This window comes from Protopterus annectens, chromosome 3.part0 (genome assembly GCF_019279795.1).
Source record: "Protopterus annectens isolate FY-2018-M chromosome 3.part0, PAN1.0, whole genome shotgun sequence".
Classification (NCBI taxonomy): domain Eukaryota; kingdom Metazoa; phylum Chordata; order Ceratodontiformes; family Protopteridae; genus Protopterus; species Protopterus annectens.
The window spans coordinates 66,190,932-66,206,323 of record NC_056731.1 but is presented as its reverse complement, the minus strand read 5'-3'; the positions used below and the strand labels follow the sequence as shown (position 1 = coordinate 66,206,323).

The 15,392-nt window shown below is 40.1% G+C and overlaps 1 protein-coding gene and 1 pseudogene across 1 annotated transcript in view; both read left to right on the top strand.

Moving 5' to 3' along the window:
- GALNT12 (polypeptide N-acetylgalactosaminyltransferase 12) overlaps positions 1-15,392 on the top strand; it is a 465,398-nt gene that overhangs the window by 93,804 nt on the left and 356,202 nt on the right. The window lies entirely within an intron of this gene.
- LOC122796258 lies at positions 9,428-10,004 on the top strand (annotated as a pseudogene).

The window sequence follows — 15,392 nt, the reverse complement described above, 5'->3', positions numbered from 1 at the left end:
TTTTTCCAATTGATGGTAATAATCTTTCGAGCTATGGCTAGTAAAGTTCAAAGAATTGTAAATCTTTTTTTTTTGTAACACACTTTGGTATAGGGGAGCTAAATAAAACAAATAATTTAGTTAATTGGAAGTTATAATTGAAGACAGTCTGGAAAAAGTAGTTAATATTATTCCAATGTACTTTAACTCATGACATCCAAGTGATGCCGCCAAGTACATCTGCAGTTAACTCCTATTGACGCCTCTAGGCATCAAATGTTGCTTATTCATATTTGCATCAATAATTCTAAAACCATGTTATGTAAAAAGGTTTTAAAAGATTTCATCTTAAAGCTTACACACTGGCAAACTCAACTGCATTGATATTTGACCTCTGTCTAGTGCAGGTAAAGATATATTAATGGTTGTTTTTTTTATTATATTAATTTATATAGATATAATTTTCACATTTTTCTAAATATCTCAACAACCAAGTAACAAAGACAGAACTCCTTAGCCTCACATGAAAGCTCTCAGCTAGATGAATAAAATGTTGCTGACAGTATGTATGTAACTTGCATGGCTGCTGAGATATTGGGAGTTGTTTACAAAATATTACCAATGTAATAGTTACTGTGTTTACTGTGACTTATAAATTTCAGTTTAAGACCTAGAACCTAAAGAATACTGCCACTATAAAAAATAGTTTGTGCTGAAGGATTCGCCATTTATACTTTCATAACCCCTACGGTTCCAGATATATGAAAATTTATTTGAAATGTGAGGACATAATTTGATTCTGCCAAAAGGCTTAGGCTCCACCCATTGGAAGTTACAGTGCAAACGTCCTGAGTTCCATTGGACTGAATGAGTTAAGGCTTTTACATTCATTAAAAACATGTTGCCAGTTGGCTTTTAAATTTATCCCACATTTCCAATATGCATCTTCATTTGCAAACATCAGTGCTAGTTTATGAGGTGTAAAAAAAAAAAAAAACTTCTGTGTAAAACTCTCCAGGTATACAACTGCCAATGAAGTGATAGTATAGTGTGTTTTGAAGATATAAGAATAGATTTTTGTTATCCTCTGTTGGAAGATGTCCATTTACTGATGCAAAATAGTTGTAGTAAGATTTTTTGTGGTATATTTTTGTTTTCTTAATAATTTTATAAATGTGAGGCAAATAACCATTTCCTTGAAAAGGTTGGTTTGAGGTAAATATAATGTATTCAGTAAGTTTAGGCACATCACGTCTAACAGAGATTTGCAGTATTTCTATTTTATTTATGAGAAATTGCCTCAGGGATTGTAGAGTCAACCACATATATTTGTCTGTATTGTATTTGTCCAAAAGTGGGTTAATAGAGAGGACCTTACTTAGTTCTGTTAATTGATGCCAAAATAATAAATTTCCTTTTTTCAGAGTATTCATCTTATAAATTTGAAAAGTTTCAAGATTATTAGGTGTAAAGGCAAAAGGAAGAAGTAAGAAAAAACAAGAATTGATAGGATTCTTATTCACAAACGTTTTAAATATAGATAATATGAGATTGATATATTGATAGAATTCTAATATTTTTATTTTCTAAGATATAGATTTTAAGGATCCAATAAAAGAGATTTGGTAGAATAGACAAGTGGTCATGATTTTGATTCTGTATGGATTCTAAGCAGATAGGTTCATGCATTTATTTCCATATAGGGGAGTAAGATAGATTTGGCCACGATGTTATATTTTCAACAATGGCAGAGAGGGCATATGTCTCTGTATCTGGAAGATACGTGTTTCTGATGTGCAGTATAGTCCCAAAATATTATGTATATTGGTGCCTTTTCTAAGTTGTGAAATAGTAATTTTTTCTGACAAAATGACTTTTACTAATATTTACTGACATCTCCACTTTTTCTCGAGCTCCTATGTTTACCTGCAATGCCCCACCAACCTAATGTACCTCAGTTCTCATTTGCCACCATTTGGTATCAGATGCAGATTCCTAGCCCTCGAGCGATTTTGGTGTAATCTTCAGATTTTTCCTTCTTACAGGTGTTTGTAAGTTACTTAAATTTGGTATTTTGCATTTTCCTCCCCTTTTTAGTACTAAGTTACTGTTTTTGGTGCTTTTTATTACTGTTGCTGGTATTATTTTGTACTCTGAGTACTTTGTCTATAGTTGTTTGTAGTGTCTCCTTTCTACCCCATTCTCTTCTTTTTCTTTATAAAAGAAAAAAAATTGTCTGTTGGTATAGATATGCTGTTTTTTCTTGCAGTGTAATTCTATTACTTCTCACCCTTTTATTGGCAGCATTATAAGATGTTGAAGAAACTCTTTGGGTTTAAAATGTTTATTTCTTGTGGACATAAGATCCCAAATTCTGATGCCCACAGGGCTTGTGTTTATTGTCTAGGTCTGACCCACCTTGATATTAGGTTCATAGGTTGGTACTAGGCTATCGGCCCTAGGGCCTATACAAGCCTAGCCATAACAATTCCCTGGATATTTCTTCCCACAATATTTACTTCCCTGGATACCTGTCTAGCAGGGCGACTGACATGATCCCCGGGGTGAATTTCCTATCTCCCATCCAGTTGTCAGGGTTCCTTTTGAAGAGGGCCAAGGAGGCGCTCTGCTTGACATGTATGGGCAGTCTATTTCAGAGTATGGGTAGTCTCTGGGTCAGCAACCTATCTCTCCAGCATGTTTTGTTCATTGTGAAGACAAGGTTTAAATCCCTGAAACGTGTGGCTCTGAGTGATAGGGATTGGGATTTCTTTAAGTGGAGCATGTCCAGCAGCTCAGGGTTTGACATGGCCTTGTATGTTAAGCAGAGATTGCCTCTGAGTAGACAATATGCCACAGAGTATAGCTTGAGTTTTTTTAGACGATCAGCATAGGGCATCTGCTTTAGGCCTGTGATTTTTTTAGTGAGGTATTTCTGCGGCCTTTCCAGCTGTTGCAGATGTCTTGTGAGGTACATACCAAACGGGGCATTGTACTCTGTAATGGGTCTGAGGGATGAGTATAGTGGGACAATGACCTCCTTTTTTCTGGATGAAAAGCCCTTCATGATGAGGTGTGTCACATAGAAGGATTTCCTGACTGTTGTAGCGATGTGGTTATCGAAGGTGAGACCACTGTCCACCTGTGTCCCTAAGTCTCTCATCACACTTTCGGTGTTTAGTGTACTGTCAACCTGTGTGGTAATTCATGGGTACATGGTTTTTCCCAAAGGGGATAACTATACATTTCTTGGCATTAAGCTTGAGCCCATGGCTCTGGCACCAAGCAGATATTTCTGTAAGGCCCTTTTGTAGAATATCTACATCATTTGGAGATTCAGTAATGGCTCCCAGTTTGCAGTCATCTGCTTAACTATAATATTTGCTCTAGTTTTAATTATAGGGCCTTGATTGACCATAAGAACAAGCAATGGAGCCCCCTCCCAAGATCCTAAACAAGTGAGACCCATCTGTCTCCGATCCAACAGCTTGAAGTTCAAGGTCTCCATGGATCCATATCTCAGTGCTTCCATTGGATCCTGTTTCTTCCAGGCTCCCCTGGCCATTCCTAAAGGAGTCGCCTCAAAGGCATTCTAGGTTTCCTTACACTACCTCCTCTCTCAATCTTCCAGAAGCTTTTCAGAAGCAGACATGGACAAGATGATGAGGAAGTTCCTCAGAACACAGATACTGATAGGGTTTCTCCTGGCTCCATCCCCTTCCAGGCCTGAGAGCCGACTGTCCACTTACCCTTTGGTATCTCCTTCTCCTGTTCATCCTTTCATTTCGAGCCACCAGTTCTGAGATCTCTGGGTGTGTCTGCTTCAGATCTGAAGAATGTTCTTCAACTTCAGTGGTTCCCCTGAGCTGACCGGCACAGAGTGTTTTGGAACTGGAGGGTTCTCAGAGCCAATGCATTGGTGCTGAATCCATGGGCTTGAAAACTACTCTGAAGCTGTCAGAGCCATCTTTTCCTCTTGGAGCCTCAGTACTGAAAGTTGCAGGAGCTGACAACCTGAAAGATTTCAGTTTTGGAACCACTGACTTCTGTTTCACCTAGGCATTCTGCTTTCGAGGTTGTGGAAATGGTTTTCTCTATGCCTAGAGAACAGACATCCCTGCCCCCATTGGATCAGACAACCTACCTCATACTGTTCTGTGTCCTGATCCTTGACTATTGCTTCCACTGGAACAGCCAACCCGAGCATGTCTCCTTCAGGGCATTGATATCTCTTCTGACACTTCCGCAGTCCACCCACTAAAGAGGGGCCTTTCAAGAGGACGTGCAAAAGGCAGCACTTAGATTCCTCCCAGGAATCTCTCTCCGAGGACACTGATTTTGAAGAGGGAGAGGGGCCCAACAGATTACCACCTGACAATGTCTCCTTTGGAGACATCCTGGAATTATTGAAACAAAGAAGTGGCTGGACTTCTGGTACCCCTTCCCAAGAGGAATCTGTGTTCCTGGAGGCTTTTGGGTGTGGCCTATCTACTTTTTGGGTGACTTCCCTCCAGCCAATGAGCTCAGGAGTTGTGGGGGAAATGGGCAATGTTCAGCCAATATCTAAGAGAACGGATAAGATTCTCGTCCCCCACCAAAGACTGTGCGCACTGCAGCAAGGGTGTTCCTGTCTATGCCATGGTTGTTGCTGCAGCAGAGTTGCTCTGTCAATCCCCCTAATAGGGAGTCTAGGAAGTTGGACAGATCTGGGAATCATGTTCATGCTTCAGTGACGTTTGCTGTTAGCTTGCTGAATTACTTGGCACATTTTACAAGACTGCAAATGGATTTGATCAGTATCAAATCTGTTTCTGGGTCCATGTCCTCTGAGAATGGGAACAGAATCTCCTTGCAGCTAGCCACTCTCCAATCTATCTCAAATAAATCCATGAGGTTGATCTCCCATGCTGAGAAAGGTGCCTCATGGGAATCAGGTTTAGGCATAACCATCACAACCACCTGGCTGTGCTTAAGTGATTTTGTGGAACTATTTGAATCTTTTTTTGTCACTGTACTTTTTGACTTATCTTCTCTTTTTGGCCCCATTGTTAAGGGCAACACTCTCCAGGTATGAAAAATAAGGAAAGACCCTATCTGCCATGGGTGTACATTTTTCTACCCTTCAAATGCCCATCTTCAGGAACAAATGAGGTGGCAGAAAGGTGTGGTTCAAGAAATCCCAGGATCCTTTCCAGGATTCATGTGGATAGGGAGGGAGCTCAAATGGAAGACGCCATCTTCACAACAGAGGGGGGGGGTCCTCATAATCGGGGATCTAGAGATTCTTTCTTAGATAGACCCTGTCAGTGTTCCTGAAAGGAAGTTGACTGCACCGGAGAGCCTGGCTAGCAATCACAAAAGATTTATGGGTGCAGCAAATTATATCCAGAGGTTATACCATGCCAATTTCCTTAGCCCATCCACTGGTCTGAAGAAAATCACTAATGTTCCACCTAGTCAGAGGGAAGCAGCATCTCTAGAAATAAAAAAGCTGCCAGAAAGAGTCCCCCAGGAGGTCCCCCCAAAAGCAGTGTGTATCCAGAAGGTACTCAGGATTCTTCTTAGTGCCAAAAAAGACAAGGGACTTGAGACCTAGTTTGAATCTCAGCAAGTTAAATCAGTTTGCTCAGTATACAAAATTTTGGATGGTCACAGTTCAGTCCATGTTTTCCTGTGCTGCAAAAGGGCGATTGAATGTGCTGGATAGATCTTCAGGATGCATACTATGACATCAAAATGAACAGGTGCTACAGGAAATACCCAAGCTTCCAGCTGGGAGCCAGTCATTACCAGTTCAGAGCACTGCCCTTTGTTATTGCCACAGCCCCCAGGATGTTCACCAAATGCATGGCTGTGGTTGCAGCTCACTTGATGCTGCTGGGATTCCGGGTGTTTCCATATCTAGATGACTGGCTTTTACTACCCAAACTTGCTGCAGTTGTTTTCTCATCTGGGAACAACAGTCAATTACAGCAAACTTAAGCTCATCCCAACACAGAGCCTCGAGTGCATAGGGGCACGTTTGGACATAGTCAGTCAGATAGCCTGTCTTCCTCAACTCGAATAAGCACTCTGCAGTCCAAAGTAAAGAAAGTGATCTGGAATTCATCTCTTCCAGCCCATCTGATCCTAAAGGCTTTGAGTTCCATGGCAGCAGCCATCACCCTTGTTCTGTTTGCCAGGTCCTATATGAGGATCCTTCAGTGGACTCTGTTGACTCAGTGGTCCATTCTCAAGCATACATTATCCATGCCGATCAAGATCACCCAAGGGTGCAAAAGGTATCTACTGTGGTGAATTCATTCAAACCAGCTCCGTGAAGGACATCCTGTTGTTCTTACCCCTCCATAGCCCATGGTGACCATGGATGCTTCCCAGCTTGGGTGGGTTGGCACTGTTTGGGAAAGGCCGTCCAAGGCACATGGTCCCCCAAAGAGGCCAAGATGCATATCAATGTCCTGGAGATGAGAGCTGTTTTCCTAGCATTGCAGGGCTTTCAAGACACATTCCCATTCAGGACATCTGCAATTTAGTTGGACAATATCCCAGTAGTCTGGTACATCAACAGACAAGGGGGAACCAGATCTTACCTTCTTTGATGAGAAGCTATGAGAGTGTGGCAGTGGGTGATCTGTTCCAATTGCTTTCTAGTAGTAATGCACATCCCAGAGAAATCCAGTGTGATTGTAGACAAACTAAGCAGGTCCATTCTGATGCCTCAGGAGTGGTCTTCCAATGTCAAGGTGATGGAGAGAATTTTCCATCAGTGGGGACAGCCATGCTGCAGTCTACTTGCCTCTCCCCTCAACAACTTGTGCAGCAGGTTCTTTGCCGTATCCCTCTATCTGGGGGAGTCACCGAGAGATGCTCTAGTTCATGATTGGCTCTCTGGACTCCTGTATGCCTTTCCACACTTATCACTAATTACAGAATTTATTCTGAAAGCAGTTCGGTTGAATAGAACAGTTATCCTCTCTGCTCCCTTTTGGCCTCATCAGATTTGATTCCCATTCATCTGGCCTCATCTTCTACATCCACCATGGATTCTGGATCCAACTCCCGAAAAAAACAAACCTCAAACTTGACAGCATGGTTTCTTCAGGTCTGCTAATTGCTAGACAGCCCAGACTCTCTCTTCACCAGTCCATCATATTTTGCTGTCTTCTCTTAAGCCTTTTACTAGAATGACTTGCAAGAGTAAATGGAAAAGATTTGTCTTCTGGGCTCTTAGCAAAGATCTGGAGCCTTTTTCAGCACCAGCGATCCTCAAATTTTTAGCTTCAATTTTTAATGAAGGAACTATTTTTTTCAATTATTAGTTGCTATTTCTAATTTCCACATGGGTGAACATAACTCTACATTAGCCTCTTCTAAATTTCACAAGGCCTTTCTCAAGGGAGTTTTTTTGCGTAGTCCTCCATTAAAATATCCTACACCTCCTTAGGATTTAAATATAATATTTCAGGCCTTAACTCATCCTCTCTTTGAACCTTCAGCCAAAGCTGACCTAAAGTTTCTATCTCAGGAAAACATTTTTCTGGTGGCTATTATGTTAGCTAGAAGAGTATCTGAACTCCAGGCTCTGCCTTCAAAGCCTTCTTATTTGATTTTTCCTAAAGACAGAGTGTCACTGCAAACTAAATCTGTCTTTTTTAGTAAAGTTAGCTTCTGAGTTGAATATTAACCAGGTCATTAATCTCCTTGTTTTCTTTCCACATTTTTCAAACAAAGGAGAGTACATGTTACATCTGTTGGATGTGCATAGACAACTTTGTTTCTACCTTCATAGACACAAAGACTTATGGAAGCCTGACCAGCTGTTTGTTTCATGACAATCCATTATCTAATGTTACATTGGCCAAATGGTTGACTGATTGTACAACCTTTGTCTATGGTTAATTAGATTTATCTTTACCAAAACCTCCTAGGGATTCCACAGGATCTATGTCAGTTTCTTCAGCTTTTTGGTCCAGAGTATCTTAATATGATATTTGTGCAGCTGCAGCTTGGGTTAATTCACATTCTAGTAACAAACACAAAATGGAAAACGGAGAATAAAAATTAAACTGGTAACCACAAATTATCTGTTAACAGGATCTTCTGATGAAGTTTCCCGTATTGGAAATGAAAGCGCTTAATCTAACTGCTTGAACTTTTGTTTGTTTGTCGAAACAATAAACCAATATATCATTCATTGCCTGTTTGTGGACTGAATAGTTTTGAAAGACAACTAACAGTTGCTATTATTTATACGGAGTTTGTGGGACTGCCTTCATTGGATCCTGTTAACGGAGAATTTGTGGTTACCAGTTTAATTCGCATTCTTTCATTGCTCATTACAAGTTGGATTTGATTTCTAGGAATAGAGCGGCATTTGGCTCAGCAGTGCTCTGGAATATCCTTCTTTATGGACCTTCCCAGATTGCAGTAGCGGTGGACTCTGTCCCATCAGTTGAGGAATGAATGAAAATGACAACATCAGATTAAATAGTTATGTACTCACAGTAACATTTCATCTATGCTGTCCATTTTCATTCATTTTCAACTCCTCGCCCACCTCTCCCTTCCTTTTGTGCTTCTGGAAAGATCTGTGAGTTGTATAGGAATCTCTGTTCCTTGTTTGAGCTCCAGCTTGCCTTCTTCTGTTTTGCTACAGCTTTTTTTCTGTTATTGGTTGTCCTTTTACATCTAGGTGCAGAAAACTCGATCTGAGGTACGTTAGGTTGGTGGGACATTATGGGTAAAGGGAGGAGATCGATAGTTCTAGGATCTGAGTATCTGGAAGAAATGGCCGAGTCATATCCATGCGTCTGATCCGAATCCATCAGTTGAGGAAGAATGAAAATGGACAACACAGATGGAATGTTATGGTGACTACATAACTTTTTATTTTAAACTAAAATGTACTCACTCTGTGTTGGATTGTGATAGCGCCTCCTAAACAAATAGTATTGCAAGGACTTCCTAAAAGAATCTTCAGAATCATTCCTTCATATCCTAGAATGTAGTAAATTCTACAGGATAGGTCACCTAGCAGACTTCTGATTTCATGCTGGGAATGTCTAAAACTTCTCTCTTCAGAATTATCAGGTATTGTATCAGAGTATAGTGTGCCTGACTGGGAAATGCTTATTAAGTCAGGTTTAAAATCCTGAAGTTTGACCTTGCTCCTTTGGACAACTGATATATCTCACAAAGAACTGGGGTAGTACAGCCAAAGTGAGATGGTCCTTGCAGTATCCTGTTATTTTGGAGACACAGTAGCCATGTCAGATCAGAATCTCAGAGCCACAGGTAGAATGTATTACAGTACTCAGGGTGCAGGACATTAATGCATGATTACTGGTAGTGAGATCACTTAGAGGGGAGATAATTTTGAGAAAATGGGATGATAAATAGATGTGAAGCTGTAACCTTTCTTCTCAGACATTGAACCACTGCCATAAGTATGTTAAGGCTTCAAAAGAGGCTTGCCTCGAATATCCTGCATTGTGGCAGGAAGAAAGTGTGGTTTGATCCAAAATAAATCAGTGAAAAAGCAAATGCTAATTCTCATCAGCATATCAGAAAACTTATCGAAGATGGTCTCATAATCCTGTGATTGTGCAGTCACATGCATGCTGTAGGAAGAACACCTTGGCTCACATGAAGGGCAGGCACATAGTTGTAGGTAAGAGAAAGGGTATTGCCAATAGTTGAATGCCTGAAAAGCTTGCCTGGATGAGGAGGATGTGAATCCTGAGGTGTCTGCTACGCAGTTGCAGGGAGTCTACGAAGAATGACCATCACATGTAACACAGCCTGTATCTCAAAGTGAAACTAATGTCTTCAAAAATAAATGCATCTTGATGGAACACATCCACAAACTAAAGGCAGACAAAACCTGCAAGAAACGTCTAGCTGACCAGGCTGAGGCTCAAAGATTTAAGACCAAGGAAGCCAGAAAGTGACCTGAGGAACATCTGCAGGCAAAGAAGGAAGAGATCATTAAAACTCTTTCCAAGGAGGAGGAAACCAAGCGATGAACTGCTTAAATGTTCCTGTATATAGTTCAGAGAATGTAGTAAAGTCCTTTAATATAAATAGATGTAACAGATAGCCCCAGCTGTGCCAGCATATTATGAAGAATAGCTCCATGATTTTTAATCTTGATCTAAACTTCAGCTGCATGCTATTATAGTCCATCAGCATTAAACTGTATATCTTTTGTAAAGGACTTACTGTGGTGTGCACTCTCGCAGCCTCTGTTTTTTCAAGACTTGACTTCAGTGTACTGTGTAATTCAATAGAGAGTTCACATGGTCTTAAAAGCTAAAATAAATCTGACATTTTCTCTTGTGAATAGGAGTCATATACTTGAAAATGAAAAGCTTAGCAGTGATTGTATACTCCATGTAAGATGTTCTTTAGTGGAAGCTTGTAGATGGTCAATGGACTTCCCAAGAGGATAAACAGAAAGGACTGCATGACTTGGAAAGAGTGGGGCTGGATGATTTTATGCAGAAAAAAATCTCTTTTGACAAAAATGTTTCCTCCTCCTTGGAGGCTGCCATATGGTATACAAAGTAGTATGCTTCCAAGGCAGGCTTGTCTACAAGAAGGTGCATTCTTCTGCATTATAACGGCTATGATCATACCACTGTTTGTGTGAAATGTTTGATGTATGAACATAAAATGGGGGTGCATTGCTGTAGAGCACCAGTAATAGTTGAATCATAGTCATCACAACTTTTGCCTAGACCTACTAGAGACACTCATCATGCAACCAAATACCCTGTTCATGGGAGAATTTAACTACCCCTCTCTAGACTGGAAAATGTACATTGCCTCTAATGCACAGGCACAATGTTTCCTACCTGGACTTTATCAAAAAAGCACCCTGGACCAGATAGTGCACTCTCCATCTGGAGGGTCAAACATATTGGACCTAGTACTCACCAACATGTGAAAGAGTTGGACCCCCAACCCCCCCCTTGTCATGTCCACGTTGGTGAAGTTGGGCAACAAGGCTGTTTCCCTTGAAATAAAAATCAAGCCAGAAAACCCAACTAAACAAGTAACAGTTAGGAACTATTGTAAAGCAAACCACATCCTAATACTTAGCAGTTTTTCAAAATTCACAGCTCCTCAAACCCCAAGAGCACAGCTACCTATGCAGAATTATTACAGAAACCCTTGATGAACATGTAAATGGCTGCATTGAGGCTACCTTCCATACCAGACGTACGCCCAGATCTAACACCAAAAACAAAACCCCACTGGTGCATTCTGAACCTTAACAGGCTGTATAACAAAAGAAAAAAAGTCATGGCCAAAATCAGAAAGAGCTGCTCTCATAGAGACAAGAGCTCTCTGATTTAATTGAACAAGAAACTAAGAGGTCTAATAAAGTTCAAGAAGGCCAGTTATGGAGTCAGGATAGCCTCCCAGACTAAGGACAATCACAAGGCCTTCTTCAGGTATGTCAGGCACCTTAAAAGTAATACTCAGCAGTGTGCAGAACTGGTGGTAAATGGCACAACCTTCACTAACCAAGGTGACATAGCAAGTCTCCTGGCTGATAAATTTAGCTCTAACATCACCCCTACTACCCCCGGTGAAATCCCTTCTACCATATTCCCCAACTATCATCAGGGAGCAGGTCCTGGAGTAGCTTGCTAAGGCCAAAAATACTGCTTCAGTAGGCCCAGACAATATCCCTGGTTGCCTGTTAAATAGTATAAAACATGACCTAGCAAGACCACCTGAGGCACTGTCCAACTACAGTTTGAAAACAGGTTACGTGCCAGGTGAATGGAGGGTCACAACGTCATCCCCCTTCATAAGGGTGGACCATCAACTGAGGAAATTTTGCTCAAGAGGGTATGAGCAAAATGATATTACTAATGCTTTATCATCACTGTTAGGTGAAGGATGTAGTAGGACTAGATTGTATGATAAAACGGCTTTAGATTCCCTTTGTTCCCATTTAGAGAAGTTATATTTTGTGACTGCATATACTACTCTTACAGATGAGATTTTCAATGTTCTTAAAAGGCATTGCCACATTTTATTGGCTGATTGTACGTTGAATTCTGATTTACCCAGGACTCCCTCTATTTTGTATTTAGTAGGACCTAATCTAAAAAACAAATTAGTAAATTCCATATTTGAGTCTGTGAAATATGGTTGTAGCTTAGTTTGTAGTGTAGGAACTAAACCATGTGGTACCTGTAAAGTATGCATGATGCTGACTACAGGTACCACTTTGTGCTTCCCTTAAGGGATATTTCACATTGTAGATGTTTTTCCTGTAGGACTAGTATGGTTATTTATGTGATTACTTGTTCTTGTAATTTGTTTTATATTGGAAAGACATCCAGAATGGTGAAAGTCTGAATTATAAAACACTTGAAAAGATTGCAGGAATAAAAATATTGAAAATTCTATTGCTAACCATATGTGGAGTAAACATAGTGGGGATGTTAAAGTTTTTTGTCATGAGACAGGTACATGTTGCACCTTAATGTAGTCAGTAATATTTTTTCAGTATGTTAGATAAAATGGAAGTTATGCTTATTTTACAGTTCAAAACATTACAGCCTGTACTTAATACAGAGCTTCCATGAGGAGTGTACCTTTAAATGTGAATGGTATTATTCCTTTTGAATTTAATTATGTTATTGTGATTGGTTAATGTAATTCAGTTGTTCTGAGATTTTGCTATTTATGCTTGATTTCTTTTTTTGTAACTTTAACCTTGAAGGACTTTTTAATCTGAGGTACTAGTTCCTTTTTTAATAGTCTTTTTTGCAACATTCTGTTTATTATTAAAGTATAATTTAATTGTTGTTTATGGTTTGGATCATTAACTAACCCTGGGAACTACAGACACATCAGTCTGACAAGTCTAATATGCAAAGCCATGGAATGAATTGTCATGGAGAGGATTAACAAGGACATTAACATACAGTCATTAGAGACATCCTAGTTTGTCTTTGTTTAGGAAATGTCTTGCATATTTAACCTGGTAGACTTTTTCGAGAATGTCACCATGACTGTTGGATGAGTGGAAAATGATGTATATTGCCTTCCTTGACCCTGGCCAAGGCATTCAATACATTACTCCACTTAGGTATTATTGACAAACTCTCAGAACTAGGCATAAATCCCTACATAACTTGCTGGATTACCAGCTCTCTCACAAATAAGACTCAAGAAATCAGGATCAGTGAGACCTCCTCCGCCAAGAGACCAGTCACCAGCAGAGTATCCCAGGGTCCACTTTTATTTGCCATCTGCTTCTTAGAAGTTAAGGCTAATGTCAAAGGTCACTGATTCACCAAGTTTGCAGATGACTGTAAATTGGGAGCTAACATAGATTCCACCCCATGACACCAACATCTTACAAGAGGGTCGAACACAAACAAATGATTAGTGAGAAAGCCACAAGTTAACACTCAATACAAAGAAGTAATGCCCTTTGAGAAGTCATCCACCAAGCTAATTATTTCATTGATAAACCCCTAAGAGTTGACCCAATAGTTAGGGATCTGGAACATAGAGTAATCTGGCATTCAACCATCATGTAGTCAAGATAGTAAAAAAATCATTGTATGTTGCCCAACTCATAAGCAAGGGTATGGCATCCAGGTCCAAGGAAGTAATAGCACCACTCACCTCAGCCCTTATCAGACCCATCATTGAGTACAATACTCCCTTTGGCATGTATATAACTAGGGATTTGCAACAGCGGGAATGTTCTGAAAGGTTCCTCACTAGGGGAAGTCAGGGTATGAGTACCCTGGCCTACACAGATTGCCTTAAGGTTCTATCTCTGTGCTCAGTCTCCTACAGGTTACTGAGAGGTGATCTATGCCTAGCATGTAAAGCATCCTCAGCTCCAGCTCTGATGGATCTCTCGCACATCCACAAAACAAGCAGCACCAGAAATATTAGATCCAAGGACTTGAACTTTCCTGCAACATAAATAGTACCTGCTGGAAGGACTGATATGTGTGTCAAATGATCCCCATGATGTGGAATAAGCTACCCATCTACATGAAGCAGAGTTCATCCTTGAGCCTTTTTCAAAGAAGCCTTGATCTTTGGATGGGATTCACCCCCCCCCCCTCAGTCTGGCCTTCATGTCTGTGATGGACAGAGGTCGACCGTAAGTAAATTAAGTCCAACTAATGTACACCTCCCACAAAACTCTTAACTACCTCATTACTAACATACTCCACGATATAGGCGCCCAAGGAATACTGGTACAAAACTGAGTTGGATTGCATGGCTAGGCTTGTAAAGACCCCAGTGGTCATTATCCTAGTATAAACATATGAACCTATAAATAACATGCCAAAGCCTATAGGAGACAAAATAATGTAATAAGGTTTTTAATCTATCAGACTAGCTTAGGAAGTAGTCTTGTGATTTTTTTTTTTTTTTTTTTTTTGCTAAGAATCATTAAGATCTTTTGAGATCCACAAGGTGTTTAGAGAAGTACATACCAAAGGTAACATTGTATTCTCTGATGGGCCTACTGAGGAAAGTAGAGAGAGAAACTGTGACTTAGATTTAGAGAATATGCCTTTAGTAATTAGCTGGGTAAGGTTTTATGTTTTCCTAATGGTTATTGATATATATATATATATATATATATATATATATATATATATATATATATACATGGTGGTCAGAAGATAGCTTGTTGATGATGAATTGCCTTGGTGTCTAATGACTGTGTCATTTTTAAGGGGTGGGAAGCTGCCATTTATGCATTTGGGTAGTTTTATTCCCCAAATTAAAGTATACTACATTTTCTGACATTAAATTTGAGTCCTTGTTCAAGATACCAGTTGTGGGCAAAGTTAGCCGCCTTCATGGAGAATTTGAGTATTGGCAAAAGATTTAATAATGGCACCAAGTTTGCAGTCAGCACCCGACTTGATTAGCTGTAAGCCTTTGATGTCTGTCTTCATGCTGGAGAAACAGGTACTGAAGAGAAGAGGGCCCAGGTATATGTCCTGTTGAACAACATTAATGATATTTGTCTTTATGAAAGAGGTACTGTTCACTCTCATCTGCATTATGTCAGTACACAAGTTAGCTGTTAACTGGGTGACACAGGGGCTAATGTTCAGATTGGAGAGCTTGTTAACAATGCCATGGGCAGTTGTATTGAAGGCAATAGCTAGATTTATATAGACAGATTGTTTCTTGCCCATGGTTTTGCAGTAAGTCTTTCAAACAAATCCAGTAAATTAAGTAGAGAGGATCTCCACTTCATGAGACTGAGTCTCTAGTTTCCAGGGTCTGTAGTGGAGTTACTGTTGAGCAGTGGGTTCATGGCCAAGCGCAGAACCTTCCATTAAATGAATATCATTGGAATCCCTGTACATTGATGGACATAAAGTCTGCTTCTGTAAAAT